Below are 20,543 nucleotides of genomic sequence, written 5' to 3'. Positions count from 1 at the left end.
CTCATAAGTGGTCATTTTGATTTCCAGATATATTATATTTAAACAAATGCATAATCCTACATTTTCTCATCTGGGAAATTTCAATGTAAAATAATTTTCTTAATATTTGATACAAAATATAATTTCCTTAATATTGTCTCTTTTAAAGAGATTTATACATTTATTTGACACTCAAGAGATACAGAGAGAGGGAAAGATAGAGAAAGGTTTTCCATCTGCTGGTTCACTCCCCAAATGCTGCACCTACAAGGGCTGAACCAGACCAAAGCCAGGAGCCAGGTGCCTCATCTGGGTCTCTCACTTGGGTGGCAGGGGTCCAAGCTCTTGAGCCATCTTCCCTTGCTTTTCCAAGGCCATTAGCAGGGAGCTGTATCAGAAGTGGACTGGCCAGGACTCAAATCAGCCCCATATGGGATGCTTGTGTTGCAGGCAACATCAAACCTCATCTGTCATTTTTAAACAAGAAAAAAAAATTTGTTTGACAGGCAGAGTTAGACAGAGAGAGACAGAGAGAAAGGTCTTCCTTTTTCCATGGGTTCACCCCCCAAGTGGCCGCTACGGTCAGCGCACTGCAGCCGGCGTGCTGCGCCTATCCAAAGCCAGGAGCCAGGTGCTTCTCCTGGTCTCCCATGCGGGTGCAGGGCCCAAGCACTTGGGCCATCCTCCACTGCCTTCCCGGGCCACAGCAGAGAGCTGGACTGGAAGAGGAGCAACTGGGACAGAATCTGGCGCCCCAACCGGGACTAGAACCCGGAGTGCTGGCGCGGCAGGCGGAGGATTAGCCTATTGAGCCACGGCACCGGCTCCATGTGTTCATTTTTGTTAGAGCATCACCTTAGGGTTCTTATTTAACCCAACTGTAACTGAAGCAAATCTATGAACAATCGAAACATTTCTGGGATTCAACGTTGAAAACAAATATATAGACCCTGGTTTACACACACACACATATATATATACACACACATACACATTTTCTTAATGGTGTGAATATTCCATTTCAGATTTACCACTGCTCCTCTAAAATGCTTATTGTGTGGGTGTTTGGGGGGGCAAAATACTTTATTAAATTAAGTATGTAATTTGTAAACAGTTTCATAAAAATGTTTAAATTAAATCTATAAAAATTTTCTATAAAAATAGTTAACAGCAAAGTTTCATTTTCTTTATAGTACAAATAAAATCATCTGTCTCTGAAATACTGTCTGAAAATTCTAATATGTTTTTCAACTGATAGCTGCAATATTACATATCAATAAGTTTCATGATTAATTCAATCATCTATTAATAGAGCATTTATCATTTGGATCATAAAATGCTTATTCTAAGAGACCCAAGCAAGAACATTTAGACCAGTATGTTTACAAAGATCATAAAAAGTCAACAACTAAGTACAAAAACAAATACGATAAACACAATTCTCTTGAGTATATTTTATTCCAAAAAACATTTTTGTCATCTTTTCAGATCTACTAAAAATTGAAGAGATTATAAGCAAACTTATCCATTGTAGAAAACAACACTAATAAGAGAATCATTCCCCCTCAGAGTTCATAATTTTTAATGCTAGGCAACAAATAAATGCCAGAAAACATTGAGCAGGAGAAAACACACACAAACACACACACACATACACACACACTTTTAATGTAGCTGTTTGGTGTATGGAAAAAAGCTAATGCATACTCTGTAATATGAAAATATTTCTATAGCTAAGCATATTAAAAAAGCTGACAGGACTGGCAATACATCAGGAAATCTCTGGTTTGTTGGCATGCTGCCCATTGAAGAAGGTAACAGCTGGTGAACGGCACTTGAATCAAAAGCAGGAAGCAACAGTATTGACATACCCTCTCCCATACATGATCAGTATCATAGTCTAGCAGAAGGGGAAACAAACCTGAAACAACAGGTAATCTAGATTACAACAAAGATGGAACTAAAATACATGGTACAGACTCCAGTTTTTATTGGGGGAAAGAAAAGACAAATAGATTTGTGAACTAACAAAACAATGGAAGAGATACTTTTTTTATAACGACACCCATCAATGCTGACATGTGGGGACACAGAAAGATTAAAACAAATAACATGCTGGGTGTTTTACTAGGATTGAATCAATCCAGATAACACACTGATTTGATAAAGAGTTGTCTAAAGAAATAAATGTGACTTATTTGTATTTATAATCAGATTGATTGAAATGAAAAAAGGCATTTTAGTGTGATTATATTTATTAAAAAGTTAGGAATGTATAACAAGAGTATTTTTCAAAGTTTATGGAAATGGAATGAAAAGATGCTTATACTGATGCAAAAATTTTGGACTCTTGTGAATTGTTTTTTCATAGTAGATATTTTCCATGTGGTTTTTGAAGATCTCTCATATGTACATATTTCAAATACATTTGTACTTAAATTAATTATTCCATTAATTCCATTTTCTGTGACTTATTTGAAGCACTCTCATTTTTTTATGAGAGGATAACAGGAGGATAGAGATGGAATCAATCCAAGAACACTTTTTAGAAGTAACACACTTCTTAACTGATTTTTTTATGGGCCACTGGAGTTAAACAGATATATAGCTAAGAGTATATGTTGGAGTGGGGTGGTGAGGAGCTGGGGCTAAAAGCACCAATAAGAATCGTAAAGTCAAGAAAGCAAAAAGAATTGAGTAACTTCTTTGCTTCAGAAACTGCAATTCTTTGCTAGAATATAGCCTACATGTACAGACTACCATAAAAGATTTTAAAAGGCACTGATCATAATATTATGTGTGCTTTAAAATAATATCAAGTGACCCATATATCCATATATAACATTACAGCTATTTGAAATATCAAACCATAGTTCTACATTTATTTGTAGGAAAATTATCATAATATTCTGCTCGGTATAAAAGAAAACTGAAGAAGACTGTGTAATGTGATTATATATAAGCGATGTGTACCCACTTTTAAAAATATTACTTATTTTTTAGGCACTCTTGCATCAACCAGAGTCATGTTATTCTCTGAGTTTATTTTCTATTAGCATAGAAATACACAGTTACCAGCATTCCTATCTAATGGCTGAAATAAAAAAGGTAGAATATGCTTACACTCAAGAATCTGCTCAAGGGGCTGGCGCTGTGGCTCAGTGGGTTAAAGCCCTGGCCTGAAGTGCCGGCAACCCATATGAACGCCAGTTCTAGTCCCAGCTGCTTCTCTTCTGATCCAGATCTCTGCTATTGCCGGGGATAGCAGTAGAAGATGGGCCCTTGCACTAGTGTGGAAGACCCAGAAGAAGCTCCTGCCTCCTGGCTTCAGATCGGCACAGCTCCGGCCATTGTGGCCATCTGTGTGGGAGCAAACTGTTGAAATCTTTACTTAATGTATGCTAAACTGATCTTCTGTATATAAAGAGAATAGAAAATGAATCCTCATGTGAATGGAAGGGGAGAGGGAGTGGGAAAGGGGAGGGTTGCGGGTGGGAGGGACGTTATGGGGGGGGGAGCCATTGTAATCCATAAGCCATACTTTGGAAATTTATATTCATTAAATAAAAGTTAAAAAAAAATAAATTATACCACTTATACTCCTAAAAAAAATTAAAAAAAAAAAAAAAGAAGAAGTGGAGCAGTCAAGACTGGAATCGGTGCCCATATGGGATGCTGGCAATGCAGGTGGCAGCTTTACCAGCTACACAAAACTCCAGCCCCAAAACTTACCTTTTAATTCCATTTTCTTTTTTTTTTCTTTCTTTCTGACAAGCAGAGTGGACAGTGAGAGAGAGAGACAGAGAGAAAGGTCTTCCTTTGCCGTTGATTCACCCTTCAATGGCCACTGCGGCCGGTGCGCTGCAGCTGGCACACTAGGCTGATCCGAAGCCAGGAGCCAGGTGCTTCTCCTGGTCTCCCATGCAGGTGCAGGGCCCAAGCACTTGGGCCATCCTCCACTGCACTCCTGGGCCACAGCAGAGAGCTGGCCTGGAAGAGGGGCAACCGGGACAGAATCTGGCGCCCCAACCGGGACTAGAACCCAGAGTGCCAGCACCACAGGCGGAGGATTAGCCTAGTGAGCCGCGGCGCCAGCCTTAATTCCATTTTCCATACGCATTTTTTGAGAGACAGTCAGAAGTCCCATCCCCTAGTTCCTTCCCCAAACACTCACAAAAGTCCGAGCTGTGCAAGCCCAAAGCCAGGAGCCTAGAGCTCAATTTTGGTCTCCCAAATGGGTGGCAGGGACCAAAGTAGTTCAGTCATCTCCTGAAGCCTCCCAGGGTGCACACTGCAGGAATTTGGGTCAAAAGGAGAGAAGCCAGGGCTCAAATCAGGCACTCTGAGACAAGCTGTGTCCTTAACTGCACCAAATGCCCTCCACTTCTCTTGGTTTTGATAGACTGCTCATAGGACAACTTGATGCTCCTACAAGCTGTAATGATAACTTTTGCTTTCTATCTCTCCACTTTCTCTGCTGTAAAAACTTGCTGTTTGTAGGATAAACACATTTTCTTTAAATCTACAGTGAGTTTCAAAGCAACATGTTAGTGAAGTCTTTTTTTTAGTATCCTAGAAATCCAGGGGTTCCAGAGATATTCTGTATAGCACTGGCCTGAGGCAAATACAATGCAAGGATTAGAGTCAGGTAGGGACCATAGCAAGAGGTATGCACCAAATTGTCATTAAAATAAGAAAACTAATGCAAGATTCTATCAAGACCCAGAGAATAGAATGAAGAGACTAGAGAGCTGGAAATGATGAAAGCTAGGAATGGACATTCCAACAGGTGACCAGTAAAGCTATCTGGGTGAACACTGATGCGCACAAGAAGATTTCTGTATTCCCTGCAGTCTGATGGTATTTGGGAGGATATGCTGATACAATTAGTATATTTAGGACAAAGCTATAGCTCCACTTCAAACACTTTACATTTATAGAGAGCTTCAGAGGTACTCACACATATTATATAATATCATTTTATGACTACTATTCTAAGTAGTTGCAAGGCTAGAAACTGAAGCTTAAAAGATAGGAAGTGAATATCCCAGATGTTGTTGTTGGTGGTGATAGAATATGAAGAGCTATAATTTCAGGTTTCTGGTGCATCTAAGTTTAAAAGTTTTATTTTTATTTATTTTTTCATTTTTATTTGAAAGGCAAAGATATAAAAAGGTAGACAGAGACAGATGTTCCATCCACTGGTTCACTTCTCAAACACCCACAATAGCCATGACCAGAAGCCTAGAATTCAACACAGGTCTCCCAAGCGGGTGGCAGGGATCCAAGTTAGTTGATCCATCATCTACTGCCTTCCTGGGTACAAAATAGCAGGAAGTTGGATTTGCAGTGGAATAGACAGGACTCAAAAAGTAGGCACTACAATATGTTACAAGGTGGCAATAACTGTGCCAAATATCTGTCCCAATATTTAATTTTTTAAAGTTTGTTTTATTTATTTGAAATGCGGATGAGGGAGAAGGGATGGGAGAGGGAGAGAGACCATCTTCCATTGCTTTCTCAAGCGCATTAACAGGGAGCTGAACTGGAAGCAGGACAGTCAGGACTTAAAGCATTACACCACTATGGGATGTGAGCTTTGCAGGCAGCAGCTTAAAACAACTGTGCCACAACACCACCCCTCCCCCATTCTTTTTTTAATCACTTATGCACCAAGAAGCAAAAATCATCTAAAATCTACTTTGAAGATTCCATTTCTCACATTCTGAACTACAATCCTTGACATGAAATTCACTAATTCCTAAGAACGTATGTGCTTTATACATCATACTAACTCCTAATATATTAGTAAACTGTTAACATGTTGTGAAGTTTTTATATTAGTAGAATATTTCTCACACCTATTTCAAAAAATTAAGGATATGACCCAGATACAGTCCTATCAATCACTGAATTATTACTTCATGACTTTTATTAAGTAGTTTATGTTAAATATTTTAAAATTTGCTGAGGATATACTAAAAGCACAAAGGCATATTAATTCAAAATCCCATTATCATAGTTTCTGGGTATGCCAGGAAAAATGAGTAATGGCAATAAAATGAGTCCCTGAGGGTTCAATAGATACATTTACTTTAAGGCCAGAACATTTGATATTAAGTATCTCAAAGATTATTTGAAATCCATTAAGTAAAAATTAGTTTATCTATGTCAGAATATGCCAAATAGGAGTGACTGATACTCTAGCTACCGAATCTTCCAAAAACTTTGGCAAAACACCATGCTGATGTTCTATATTGCATGTATCTTTCAAGGTAAATAGTTGGATGAAATATAAATATTTTCAGAACAGAAGTAAGAATCTAACTAAATCACAAAGAGGAAATGAAATTTCAAAGCTGGAAAAGGCATTAAAGTTCATTTTAGTCTAATTCCCTCAATGTCACAGTGAGAAAACTGCAACCTAACAATTAAGGAACCACCTAAGGCAATGTTGCCCAAAAGAAACAATGCAAGCCACAAATGTGAGTCACATACAGAATTTTATATTTTCTAATAGACACGTTTAAAAAAAGAAACAGGTAAAATTAATTTAATTTCATATTTAAACCAATATACCCAAAATATTATCACTTCACTTCAATATTACTTTTGAGATATTGTTCATTTTTTTCTTGTGAAGTCTTCAAAATCTGGTGTGTAATTTGCATTTAAGTAACATTTGAACTAAGCATACAAGGGATCTTTCAAAAGTCTATGGAACTTACATATTATGAAAAAAGTTGTGCATGGTTTTCAAACAATTTTCGCATTAAAATAAAAATATTTTTTATTTTTCCACAAGCTTTCTGAAGTCCCCTCATATGCCAATGCTCAATTGCCACTTGTGGCCTAGTCACTTTCACAGTGGACAACACAAGTATTTGGTCCCATAATCAAGTATTACAAAGGAACTAAGATAAGTAACTCTGAAATTCTGATTCTTGAGACAGAATGGCTTTTCAGAATAATAATAATAATAATAAATCATAATAATTAATAATAATAAATCATAATAATAAATAATAATAAATCAGGGTGCCTTCCCTAGTAATACTATGTAAACTCAATTGTTTCCCAAATTGAGTTCATTGTAAAGGGCTTAAAATGAAAATACATGCTCATACAGTTTTTGTAGTATCTGATAAATAATTATTGAAAATCTGAGGATGAGTCTTCCAGTAGAGATATTCCCTTTAAGAAATAATTAAGAGGGCCTGTGTTGTGGCTTAGTGTATAAAGCCTCTGCCTGCAGTGCCAGTACTCCATATGAGAGCTAGTTCGAGACTTTGTTGCTCCACTTCTGATCAAGCTCCCTGCTTATGTGCCTGGGAAAGCAGCAGAAGATGGACCCATATTTGGTCCTTGCACCCACATGGAAGACATGGAAAAAGCTCCATGCTCCTGGCTTCAGATCAGCACAGCTCTGGCCATTGAGGCCACCTGGGGAGTGAATCAGTGGATAGAAGACTTTTCTCTCTCTGCCTCTGCCTCTCCGTAACTCTTCCTTTCAAATAAATAAATAAATCATTAAAAAAAATTAAGAAACCTATTATTTATATTATCTATAGCAATAAATAATGGGAAAACATGAAATTTACTCTAATTTTTAACATTATTTTGGCAAAAATCTATTTTTATTAATTTTTACAAAAAATTCATCTTTTTATCATTTATTTCAAATCCAGATATGGAATTTTACTGAGCACTAAACTTTTTTAAGCTGATTCATTTTACAATTACATAATTAGCTACCCACACTCTTGTCTAACATTAATGTATGCCTATTTTTAATAAAAAAATGTGCTACACTTTCACCTGAAATATTATTATAGTGTATGTACAAAATAATCATTCTCATGAGATTTGTTTGTATGTTGGATAAATATGATACATTATTTCTCTGTTTTAATTCCACAAGGTGTTTCCTTTCTATTAAGTGTAAAGCAGTATTTAAAACTGTTCCACTAATAAATTCTAACAAAGGTTTAATTCTTGATAAGCAGAGAAAAACTGTGTAGCTAAGTATGAAATACTTTATTATTTTGTATTTACCAAAAATACATTTTCAAAAATCAGAATTCTAATTTGCTGGAATCTCAATGTGACTCCTTTTTTAAAAGCTTAAAGTATAGTACATGAGGCAAGAATTGTCAAAAAGAAGGCATAATACTTTCAAAAGTGATCATGATTTGCTAATGTTCTCAAATCATAAATATGTTGCTGAAGTGGCTGCATCACAATCACCATCATTGTCACTACTGTCATTTGTCGCTCCCCGTCTTCTTGGAGGAGCAACACAGGACCCTGCGCTGTTCTTTCGTCTGCTCAGCCCTCCCCGGGTTTGCTGCTGGTTCTTCCCGGGTTGGCTACTATCCCTTCCACCTCCGTGGAAGGGCAGTTCCCCCTAGCCACATTCCCCACTTCCGCAGGGGAGCGGCACACCGCCGGCCGGCTTTCTCGGGGGCTGCACGGGTTCCCTTAGATGTTCCCCATAGATGTTCCTGGTGCATGCCATCTCTCTCCTCCTTTATAGTCCTCCTCCGCCAATCCTAACTCGGCTGCCCACACGCCGAGTACGCTGCTCTCCTCCAATCAGGAGCAAGTCCTACAGTTTATTAGTTGAACTGGAGGCAGCTGTGTGGAAGCTGTTTACTTCTCTCCCAGCGCCATATTGTGGGAGAGCAGATGCATAGAATAAGTCTTAATTCCAGTAACTCAGTCCAGTCCGGATTGCTCCCCACAGTCATTACCATGACCACCACTGTTACCACCACCATGGACATTCCACTTCATGGAATGTCAAGACTATAGTTTCACAACTATGTCACTCAGTGTGTCCTGTACCAAGATGGTCACTATAATGTTCAAGCCCTTCGTGAACTAGACTTCAGCAAAAACTGCAAAGGCCACTTCAACACCCCCTCATGCGTGCATAAGAAGATCATGATGTTCCCCCTCTCCAGTGAGCTGCAGCAGAAATACAACATCTGCTCCAGGCCCATCTGCAAGGATGACGAGGTCCAGGTGGTTAGAAGAAACTACAAAGGCCAGCAGATCAGCAAGGTATCCCAGGTGCACAGAATGAAATATGTCATCTACATCGAGCAGGTGCAGCATGAGATGCCTAATGGCATAACTGTCCATGTAGGCATTCACCCAAGAAAGAAAGTTATCACCTAGGCTTAAACTTGACAAACATTGGAAAAAATTACTTAACACAAAGTCAAGTCTGGTCAAGTTGGGAAACAGAAAGGTAAATATAAGGAAAAACTTAATGAGAAAGTGCAGGTGTGGACATAGCCTGTGCAACCAAAATTTAACTGCAGATTTCTCACCTAGTGTATATCTCCTTGGAACTTTTCAGAATATCTCTGAATGTCTCTTTTCCCTCCAGGTCTAGGGCTCTGTGAATCTACTTTTACAATTTTGGTCAACAATTTTATAAATAATTATAGGAAATGTTTCCTAACAGAAATATTGTCTCGTAAGTATGAGGATTCCCAATGTGTCTTAATTTATAATATTAGTGACAAATAGATGTCAGTCCATGGAAAGAAAAATCATAAAAATAAATATTTCACCCTATTGCAAATGATGTAAACTACTTGTGAAAATTCATCCGCAGGAAAAAATACTAAAATGAAATTAAAAACTGGATCAAAGATAAAAAAGAGAAGAGAGTGTATCACAGGTGATGGCAGAGTAAGAAGCTCCAAGAATTGACTTCTCAGTGGAAACCACTATTCAGGCAACAAGATTTGTCAGAATGAACTATTTCAGAACCTTGAAGTGTGCTGAAACACTTGCAACATCAGGGGAGGTGATGAATTAAAATGGTGCTTAGCAAATTTCTGTGAATTTTGGCATTTCACTTAGCAGCTACAATCCTTCAGTACCCATTCCTCAACTCCAACTGGCATCCAAGGGAGGACAGACTGTATATCTGTTATGTCTTGCTGTTACAAGAGTGGGCAATAAGTATACTGTCCTCTCAAAATTGAGACCATATGCTTTAATATGTTTGGCTGTTCACTGAAGGACTGGCACATAGGCTGGTGACTGTTTTAACCCTATTGGGTAAAGTGGAGCCCCAGGCACCATCTGTCAAAATTTTAGAAGGCACAACACTTTTTATTCCTTTTTCTTATTGAATACAGGTCTTCAAAAATTCCCTGTAATATTATTGACTGACCATGGGAAAAAAAGAATAGAGATTTTAGTGGCCACACATAACAATGAATATTGCTTTCAAAAATATGGGGAGAAATTCACTAAACAAATGGGTGACTGCAACATTCATCAAGTAACAACAATCTCTGGGAGGGGAAAGAATCTAATGAATACATTTATCACATTATATAATATTCAAAATATCAGGTTCTCAACAAAAAATTGCAAGGTATAAGAAACCAGAAAATTTGGCCAATTCATAGGTTTTTTAACAGACAAGAAAGAAGCCATTCATGAGGAAGTCCAGCCCTTGAACTTACTATAAAAACACTTTGTTTATTAATTGTCTTAGGCTCAAGAAGAGGAAGGACACCATGAGGAAAGAATAAAGGGAAATCAGGAGTAAGACATAAGGATTAGGAGAGAACATAAAAAAAGAATAAAAATTATAAGAAGAAGCCAAATAAAAATATTAGAACTCAAAAGTACAATAACTAAAGCAAAAAAATTCATATTTTTAAAGATTTATCAGGGCCGGCGCCATGGCTCACTTGGTTAATCCTCCGCGTGCAGCGCTGGCATCCCCTATGGGCACCAGGTTCTAGTCCCAGTTGCTCCTCTTCCAGTCCAGCTCTCTGCTGTGGCCCAGGAGGGCAGTGGAGGATGGCCCAGGTACTTGGGCCCCTGCACCCACATGGGAGACCAGGAAGAAGCACCTGGCTCCTGGCTTCAAATCGGCGCAGCGCTGGCAGTAGTGGCCATTTGGGGAGTGAACCAACGGAAGGAAGGAAGGAAAACCTTTCTCTCTGTTTCTCTCTCTCATTGTCTATAACTCTACCTGTCAAATAAAAAAAATAAAGATTTATCTATTTATTTGAAATTCAGTTACAAAGAGGGAGAGTCAGAGATCTTCCATCTGCAGGTTCACTCTCCAGATGGCTGCAACATCTCGGGCTGGACCAAGCTGAAGCCAGGAGCCAGGAGTTTCATTCAGATCTTCCACATGGGCATAGCGGCCCAAGCACTTGAGCCATCCTCTGCTGCCCAGGCCATAAGCAGGGAGCTAGATCAGAAGTGGAGCAGCTGGGACTTGAATCGGCACCCATATGGGATGCTGGTGTCACAGGTGGCAGTGTTACCCACTATGCCACAATGCCATCCTCAAAGCAAGAAGTTTATTAGAAGACTTCAGAAGCAGATTTAGGAAGTAAGAAGAAATAACTAGTGAACTTGAAAATAGGGTGATTATATTTTTCCAGTCTGAATGACAGAAAGAAGAGCAAAGAAAAATGGAGAGTCTAAGGAACCTATGGGACAGCATCAAGTATAGTAACATACACATTATAAAAGTTCCACAAGGAGAAAAGAGAAAAAAAGGGGTAAAAAATATTTGAAGAAATACAGTCAATTCTTTTTATTCACAGATTCTATAACTGCAGGATAATATTTAAATCACTCAGTATGCATATTCCTACTCAAAACATGACAAATGAAAACTGCCTTCTTCCTCAATTTTCATACTCACTATCAGTTTTTACAGCTTGTTTTATGTTTTTATGTTTTTTGTAGTGATCTCACTGCTTGAAGTGGCCACCAAGCATAATGTTGATAAGGTTAAAAAGTCTGAGATATGTCTTTAGTGAAAAAACAAATGTTAAATAAGCTTCATTCAAGTTCGAATTACAGTGATGTTGGCTGAAATTCAGTGTTAATGAATTAATATGATACATCTAGGAAAAGGAAAGGCAACTTTTCCATCTGTATGAGATCTCTACAGAAAGTAATAACATCTATAGTGTATGATAAAGCTATGGAAAGATATTGAAGGAGTAGTGGAGAGGAGTGCTGTGAGGATGAAATCAAAGGAAATTTACAATTATATTAGCTAGGGTCAGGAAAATGCTAAATCATATTGCCTAATGTTTTACTATGAAGAATAGTACATAAAATTAATTATTTACAAGAAATAAATATTAAATAAGATTCATTTAAAAAGAAGCCTAAATAAAACAAAGTTATGTATTGACCAGTTGACAAAAATGTTAAGGCCAGAAGCTCACAGGAGCCCTAACCCTATGGTTCCCCTAGGAGCAGTGGCTCAATATTTGCTAATTCACTCTTCATGGAGACTTTACAGAGCATATCTATTGTGAATAAAAAACTCAACTGTAAAGAGGTTGAACTAGTAATAAGAAGCCTCTAAACAAAGAAAATTCCAGATGAGATGACTTCACTGGATGAATTTAATAAACATTTACACAGTGGATACCGATTCTTTTCTAACTCTTTCAAAACATGGAAGAGGAGGGGACTTGTCCTAACACATTCTAGGAGACTAGCTTTACCTGGATACCAAAGCCTGATCATCAAAAAATTAAACACAGAATCATATCATGACTCAGAAATTCTATCCAAGATATATATTCAAAAAAATTAAAGCATATGTTCACAAAGAACTGTAGACACTAACTTATACACAAATGATGAGAACAGTTTCATAATGGCTAGAGGGTAGAAATTACCTAAATTTCCATCAAAAAATAAGTGAACAGATTGTGTATCATTCAATCATAAAAAAAATGAAATGCCAATACATGATACAACTTTAAAGAACCTCAAAAACATTATCCCAATTGAGAAAAGCCAAACAACAAAGGTCACATATTACATGATTCATTTACATGATATAATCCAGAATAGGCAAATTTCTAGACTTAGAAACCAAATTAGTTATTACCAGATGGAGAGAGGGAATGGGAAAGAATAGAAATGGGTATGGGGTTCTTTAGAGAGTGATGAAAACATGCTAAAACTGGAGGCGGTGGTTGTACAACATTGTGCTTACACTAAATGTCACTGATTTTTATACTTTAAAGTGGTAAGTCGTATGTTATTCAACTCTCATCTCAATTAAAAGGAGAGAAAAATGACAACAAAACTAATCCATAGTTTCCTGAGAAAAGGCTACCATCAGTTAATCCTCTAAAATGAATTTTTCTGTCTCCTGCTCTTCTCATCATTTTAAATGAGAAAACTATAAGCCCACTTGTGGCTGAACAGAGTGGTCTGACAGTCTCAACATATTTCTGACCTCCTACTTTCACACCCAGAGTAGCTGCTGGTCTAGTCTAAATGTCACTGGCACCCTGTCAAATACACTAAATGTTCCCCAAAGCACTCTGTAATATTGATGATTTAGAATTACCCCTACTTGTCTTAAGGTACTGGCATGTCCTAATGCCTTCTAAACCCTGAGAGTGAGGTTGAATGCTTCAGTGGCACCTCATTCACGCTCAGGCCATTTCCGGGCAACTTCAACTCTCCACGACCAAGCTGACAAACCAAAAGATGGTCAGAACATCCCATGCACAGCGCTTATATTTACTAAAGCCCATACATTATCTGGCAATCATGAAAGAGTTACTCAGGGTCTCCCATATTCATGAGACTATTTACTCCAGCTAAAACTGTACCTGTTTGAGCCATGATATTTGGTTCCCAGAGTTACACTGACTAGGGACAGCCAATTATAAGGGAGATAGGAGCTGCCAAGAACAGCACAAAGACTACTAGCTGTTTCATATCAACAAAAGTGGCTTCCCAATTATAAAAAGCAGATGTAAGAACTCAGACAACAATAATAATCTGATCACCACTATATTAACACGCAAAACAGCCTATTTGATCTGCCATTGTGCAGCAAATGGTCTTCATGTTATCCCAAAGTCATAAGAAAATGGTTAATCTGGGGTCGGCCTTGCGGTATAACAGGAAAAGCGGCCTCCTGCAATGACAACATCCCATATGGGCACTGGTTCGTGTCCCAGCTGTTCTACTTCCCATCCAGGTCCAGGCTAATGGCCTGGGAAAAGCAGCGGAAGGTACCCAAGTGTTTGGGCCCCTGCCAGCCATGTGGGAAACATGGATGAAGCTCCTGGTTCTTGGCTGAAGCTCCTGGTGCTTGACTTTAGCCTAGCCCAATACTGACCATTGTGGCCATCCGGGGTCTGAACCAGCATGTGGAAGATCTCTCTCTCCCTCTCTCTCTCTCTCTCTTCTCTCTTCTCTCTTTCTCTCTCATCTCTCTCTGTAACTCTGACTTTCAAATAAATAAATCTTTTTATAAAAAAATTCGTTAACCTGTGTTCATTGTTGCAGGTGACAACAAAATACACTTTTATAAGAGTCACATCTAATATACGTAAAGTATCTGAGTTAGAAAGTGACTATTTTTTAAAAATCATATTAGTGCAATACTGTTCCAGTGAATAACCTTAAGGTAATTTAGAAATTGATCATATTGAGCAGTAAGTATTCATCAATATCTTTTTGATACTTCAAAATATCTTCCATTGAGAAAAACAAACTTTAATAACATTATTACAGGCAACTATAATTTTGTAGAAAGTCCTGGGCTTATGCACACTTTATTACACATCTTGTTCCTGCCATTTCTTTCCAGCTGTGTTACTTTTTAAGCATTTGACTAATTTTACCACATATTCCTCTGTAAAACAGACATAATATCTACTTCACAGGAAGTTCTATTTTATATAATGGCTAACAAACTTGGAGAATTCACAACTTAAAAGGTAGTCCTGAATAGCAATAACAAAAATATTTCAACAAAACAATTGTGATGAATGATAAACCATAAACAAAAAGCAAAGTTAATAATTCATGGGAGGATTGCCATGACTTTTCAAGCCACTATTGGCAAAAATCTCAAGTTAGTTTAGTAATTATTTTGTTTTTCCTCCAGAGTTCATCTGCTGTCAGATTTATTTCCTTAAAGCATAACTTTGATCACACTGCTTGTGTTTTCCTGGTTTCTATGTTTAACCCCATTTTTACCCCAGACGTTTTTGGTGACCCCAACTAGTGTGAATTCCTCACACTACATCTATCGCTGGTCTTGGCCTCTTCCGCATTTGAAACAAAGGAGACTACAGAAAAACCATCAGAGAAGATAAAAGAACGTGTTAGAGTAGGAAGGGGGTTAAGAGGGAGAGGACTATGGCAAAATTAATAAAGACAAACCTATCATCACTGCCGTAGTATTTTTAGGAAACTAAAAATTCTATAAGATAAGATTTTATAAGCCGGAGCCGCAGCTCAATAGGCTAATCCTCCGCCTAGTGGCACCGGCACAACAGGTTCTAGTCCTGGTCGGGGCGCCGGATTCTGTCCCGGTCGCCCCTCTTCCAAGCCAGCTCTCTGCTATGGCCAGGGAGTACAGTGGAGGATGGCCGAAGTGCTTGGGCCCTGCACCCCATGGGAGACCAGGATAAGTACCTGGCTCCTGCCTTTGGATCAGCGCGATGCGCCGGCCGCAGTGTAGGCCGCGGCGGCCATTGGAGGGTGAACCAACAGCAAAAAGGAAGACCTTTCTCTCTGTCTCTCTCTCTCTCTCACTGTCCACTCTGCCTGTAAAAAAAAAAAAAAAAAAAAAAAAAAGATTTTATATACCATAGCTCTACATGAAGTCAGACAGATAAGAGTTTTAAATCACTAAACCTCAACACTTTTTAGGTAAACGTCTTACAAGTCTCTCTATAATCTTCATATATTCACTTTGGAAACAGAGATTTAAAAAGTACACCTAACTCAGGGTCATGGTGAGGACTAGATAACAAATGGCATTGAATGCCTTTAGCAAAGGGCCTAGCACATATTAGGTACCTAACAAAAATAAGTAATCTCTGCAACATAGAGCAGGCCTTCAATAAATATGCATACATGAATTAATGTGTGTCCTTTAATATTCATTATATGCAGGTAATAATCATTAGTGTAAGATTCACACACCTTTACCCATCCTTTAGTATATACATTGTATGTCTGAACAGAGATGTGTATGTCTGTTTTTAAATCATTTCAAAATTTTAAAGGGCAGAATTTCATATCAACCTCTGAAAAGGAACACACCTTGATATAGCATTTCAAAAGCGAAGTTACAAAATATAATTTTAAGAGAGCAAATACAACCCAGATAGGAAGAGGTCAACATGAAAAACAAACATATGCATTTAAATAGTGTCTTCTACAAGAGGCCACCCACCACCCTTGTTTTGGAAGTCCATTAAAATCACTAAGGAAGCAGATACTAAAAACCTTAAAGTTCTTTTATGTTTACTTTCTTCAAGTAAAAATGCTGTCTTTGACATGTAGACTTTAAAGAGTTACATTACTTGGGATTAAACTGGTCCATTAAAGGAATAGGATAGCTCAATGTTGATACTCATTTTAAAATTGTGAAATGATGAAAGTAATTTTTCTGGTCCATTTTAAACGATGAATCAAAACAGAGTTAATGGAAGTTAATATAAACAGCAATGAAATAATAAAACTGTAATTTGATAAAGGTGTAACCATCCATATTTCAATAAAAATGTATATAACATGTATACCTAAAATGATAGTATGTATCATTTTACTCCTAAAGCTTTGTTAAAAGATTATCTACATTTCCATCACAAAAAAGAACCATTCTAAAGTATACTTTACTTTGCCTGAAAGAACTTTTTCTCTGCTGATTACTAAGATGAGATGTCATACTGTTAGCTGAGAGCATTTACAATGAAAAGTTTTCATTGTAACTTGTCACCAATTTCATGACTTCTATAAATTCCTCAGTTTGAGTTTTAACAATCCTTGATTTCTTTTTGACACCTTTGAAGGGTGCAGAGGGGTGGGATTACATAAAGCGCCCTTTTATGTTTCTTCCTTCCTCTTACCTGCATTCCTGATTTATAATTACTGTGAAAACAGGTTTCTTGGCTAGGAAAGAGCTCCTAAGGATTATCAAAAACTCCTAAAGAATTCCAGATACTCTGAAGTATATCATATGAAAACTGCAGAAAGAATAAGATGCTGTCTAAATTCACTAGCAGAATTATCACAGTTGTGACAAGAGTTACAATAAACCCAATTTCACAAGAATGATGAGTGTGTAAAATAAATGCTACACAGTGGGCTTGTAGCTTCTTGAGTTTAAAATCTTTCAGACTGTATTGCAACGTGTTTTCCTTGTTTTGTGCAAATGACATCCACTCACTCAGATTCCATTTACACTTGACAGATGGTCATATCACTCATGACATTTCCTGTTTAGTTCCATACTCAGAAATCAACTGAGTGGAATGTAGACTTGCAACAGACTTTTCTACAAGAAATATCCACACCAGGGGACAATCAAAACTCTTCTTCTTTCAGATGGAAACAAAACATTTGTGTTTATATTAACACTGCTTTAGTTCAATCCCTTTCCTGGTGTCAATCATAAAATGTAAAAAAGTATTGATTTTCCACACAGTTTTCTCAAAAACAACTTTATTTTTTCTATTCATAGTCAAGCGACAGAAAACTCTAGAGTAATTTCAAACGATACAATGTTTTTGTTCCTTAACAATCAAAAATGTATCTCTTCAATGTCTTTTTTTGATAAAATTTCACTGACCTAAAAGAATTTTAAAGAATCTGAATTCTAAAAGAATCACCTGAATCATATTCATCAACGTTTGATATTGTGAACAATGTAAAAAATATTGTTATAAGATCCTGGAAAAAATTAATGGCTATACTACATAAATTCTTCTGTTAAGTACAACTATAAGAAAAACTGAAGGCCATAATTTTGGATTACTACTAATAATAGATAAATGTTGAGCTTAATGGAAATTTGTTTTTTGGGGCCAGTGCTGTGGCATAGCAGGTAAAGCCACCACCTGCAGTGCCAGCAGCCCATATGGGTGCTGGTTCAAGTCCTGGCTACTCCCCTTCCAATCCAGCTCTCTGCTGTGGCCTGGGAAAGCAGTAGAAGATGGTCCAACTCCCTGGGCCCCTGCACTTCACATTGGCACAGCTCTGGTCACTCAACCTTCTGGGGAGTGAACAGTGGATGGAAGACCTCTCTTTCTTTCTGCCTCTGCCACTCTGTAATTCTGTCTTTCAAATAAATCAATAAAATTTTTTTTTAAAAAGTCGGTTTTTTATTTCTAACAATAGCTTTATTTTTGTAGCTTAAAACAGCCAGCTTACTTGAAGATCTAACCCTATAGAAATATATAAACTTTCTGAAGTGTTCAAGAAAGTCACTAGAATTTCTCTAAACAATATTAATTTCCTAATTGTAAACTATAATGTTGGATGAACCATTGTATTTAAATTCACTCTTATAGTAAATTAGGAAAACTGATATTTGTAGCTAATCTCATGTCATTCTAGGGCTTTATAAATATAAAGTCTTTCCATCCCTTTGGGATACATGGCTATCCTCAGAAGTCCTCTCATTTTACAAATGGCTAATATATGAATTTGAGTCCATGTGCCTAGGGCAATTTAATAGCATAGCAAAAACAGAAATAAAAAGCCAAATATTTCCAAACTATGTGTTAACATTCTCTATACAATGTCCAAAATGAACAAAATGCAAAGTTTTGTTATTGTTTGCTTGTTCATTTACCATTCACCTGCCTCTGTGCTGGTCATGGGGTTACAAAAACAGATAATAACAAGTTCCTGTTCTAGAAAATTTCAATCTGAGGGTAGTTACATGGATATAGATTGTTTACATCCAAGGAGGAGTTCAGCAAATTAATATAGACTTTCGTGATCGTCCCTTATTTGAGACTCAAACATTCTTTAACTGAGAAAACAGTAATATATTCTTTTTTTTTTTTTTGACAGAGTGGACAGTGAGAGAGAGAGACAGAGAGAAAGGTCTTCCTTTGCCGTTGGTTCACCCTCCAATGAATGGCCGCCGCGGCCGGCGCGCTGCGGCCAGTGCACCGTGCTGATCTGATGGCAGGAGCCAGGTACATATCCTGGTCTCCCATGGGGTGCAGGGCCCAAGCACTTGGGCCATCCTCCACTGCACCAATGTCTCTCAGAGGTTGGATTAGTTGTTTCCAATGGTTGTAAGGTGATCTTTAGGTAGAACACAAGTACATTTTTAAATTTAGTAATTAAATATATATTTTTAAAATGTTTACTTTTGTGGTGGTTACACAAATTTTCCTCTTACAATTTCATTTTCAAGACCAGGTAATGAAAACTGCAGTAAATGAATAATATAGAATTACTCAGTTATGGCAAAAACTCTGAAGTTAGTTCAAGAGTGACTGAAGTTTGATAAATCCTCAGTTTGGAAAATACGGAAAATTTGGCAAATTTGTAGGTCACCCCTAAACAGGAAGCCATATTAACCTCTTTGGGATCTATCTCATTATAATACATGCGGTGCTGAAACCAAGCATTATCTTTTTTATCACTAAAGTTTGGTTTCTTGAAAACTGAAGATTTTTTTTTTAGAGCCATGACTTTAAAAACCTATTAAATTCATGGAACTACATGGTTCAGACAAGTGACGCTCTATATGTATGTTTCTTTATCATGTGAGAGTGAATTAAATGACTGGACCTGATGCTAGTCAAGGCAGCAAATGCTATCATAGAATGTGAGTAGAAGAGCTGAATGTAGATTTTTTTTTTCTTTTTAATGGGAGAAAATGTTAGTGTTATGTTTTGGTATAAATATAATAATGACAGAGGACCTACCTGCTTTTAAAGGAAGGAATGAACACACACATTTCTCAAGCAACAGATTTAAACAATCCCCATTGTACTATTCCTTGCTACCACCAGTGTCTTCAGTATTATAATATGTATTGTTCACTGTCAGTGATAAATACTATGAAAAATTGTGCCCAATGGATTTGGCTGTACTCCACATAGGTTTTTTTTTTTCTTTTGTCAACTATTCTTTCATAATAATTGAAGAAAAGATCATACTAGGGGCCAGCATTGCAACCCAGTGGGTTAAACCCTTGCCTATGACATTAGCATCCCAAATGAGAGCTTGTTCAAGCACCAGCTGCTCCACCTTCCCTCCAGCTCCCTACTAAGGTGCCTGGGAAAGCATCAAAAGACTGCTCAGTACTTGGACCCCTGCCATCCACATAGGAGACCTAAATGGAATTTCAGGCTCCTGCCTTCAGCTTGGTCCAGCCTTGGCTACTACAGCTGTTTGGAGACTAAATCAGTGGATATAAGATCTCTCTTTCTCTCCCCTTTCCTCTGTCTCTGTCTTTCTGTCTTTGAAATAAATAAAGCAAATCTTTTTAAAAAATCATATTAATCACAAATTATGAAAGAACTACTTTAACAGATGACCTATCACATTTTCCTTGAAGATCTTTATTTAAAAAATAAAAATCCAGGGCAATAATCACCTATTTGAAAGCCTTGGGAAAAAATGTATGTTAGGATTCAGATTTGCTTCAATTTTACAAGGAAATACAGTTTACAGACAGTGTATAACATAACATGCCCTGTGAAATCTCAGCTAACACATCTAATCAAACATGTAAAGAGTTCTATAGCAGGGCCAGT

The 20,543-nt window shown here is 37.4% G+C and overlaps 1 protein-coding gene and 1 pseudogene across 4 annotated transcripts in view; one reads left to right on the top strand and one right to left on the bottom strand.

Moving 5' to 3' along the window:
* MACROD2 (mono-ADP ribosylhydrolase 2) overlaps positions 1 to 20,543 on the bottom strand; it is a 2,169,899-nt gene that overhangs the window by 1,739,813 nt on the left and 409,543 nt on the right. The window lies entirely within an intron of this gene.
* On the top strand, positions 8,831 to 9,282 carry LOC149123423 (large ribosomal subunit protein uL24 pseudogene; annotated as a pseudogene).

This window comes from Oryctolagus cuniculus, chromosome 11 (genome assembly GCF_051225735.1).
Source record: "Oryctolagus cuniculus isolate XC-2025 breed Fujian yellow rabbit chromosome 11, ASM5122573v1, whole genome shotgun sequence".
NCBI classification, from domain to species: Eukaryota; Metazoa; Chordata; class Mammalia; order Lagomorpha; family Leporidae; genus Oryctolagus; species Oryctolagus cuniculus.
The sequence above is the reverse complement of the archived record's forward strand: the minus strand, read 5'-3'. Positions and strand labels throughout refer to the sequence as shown.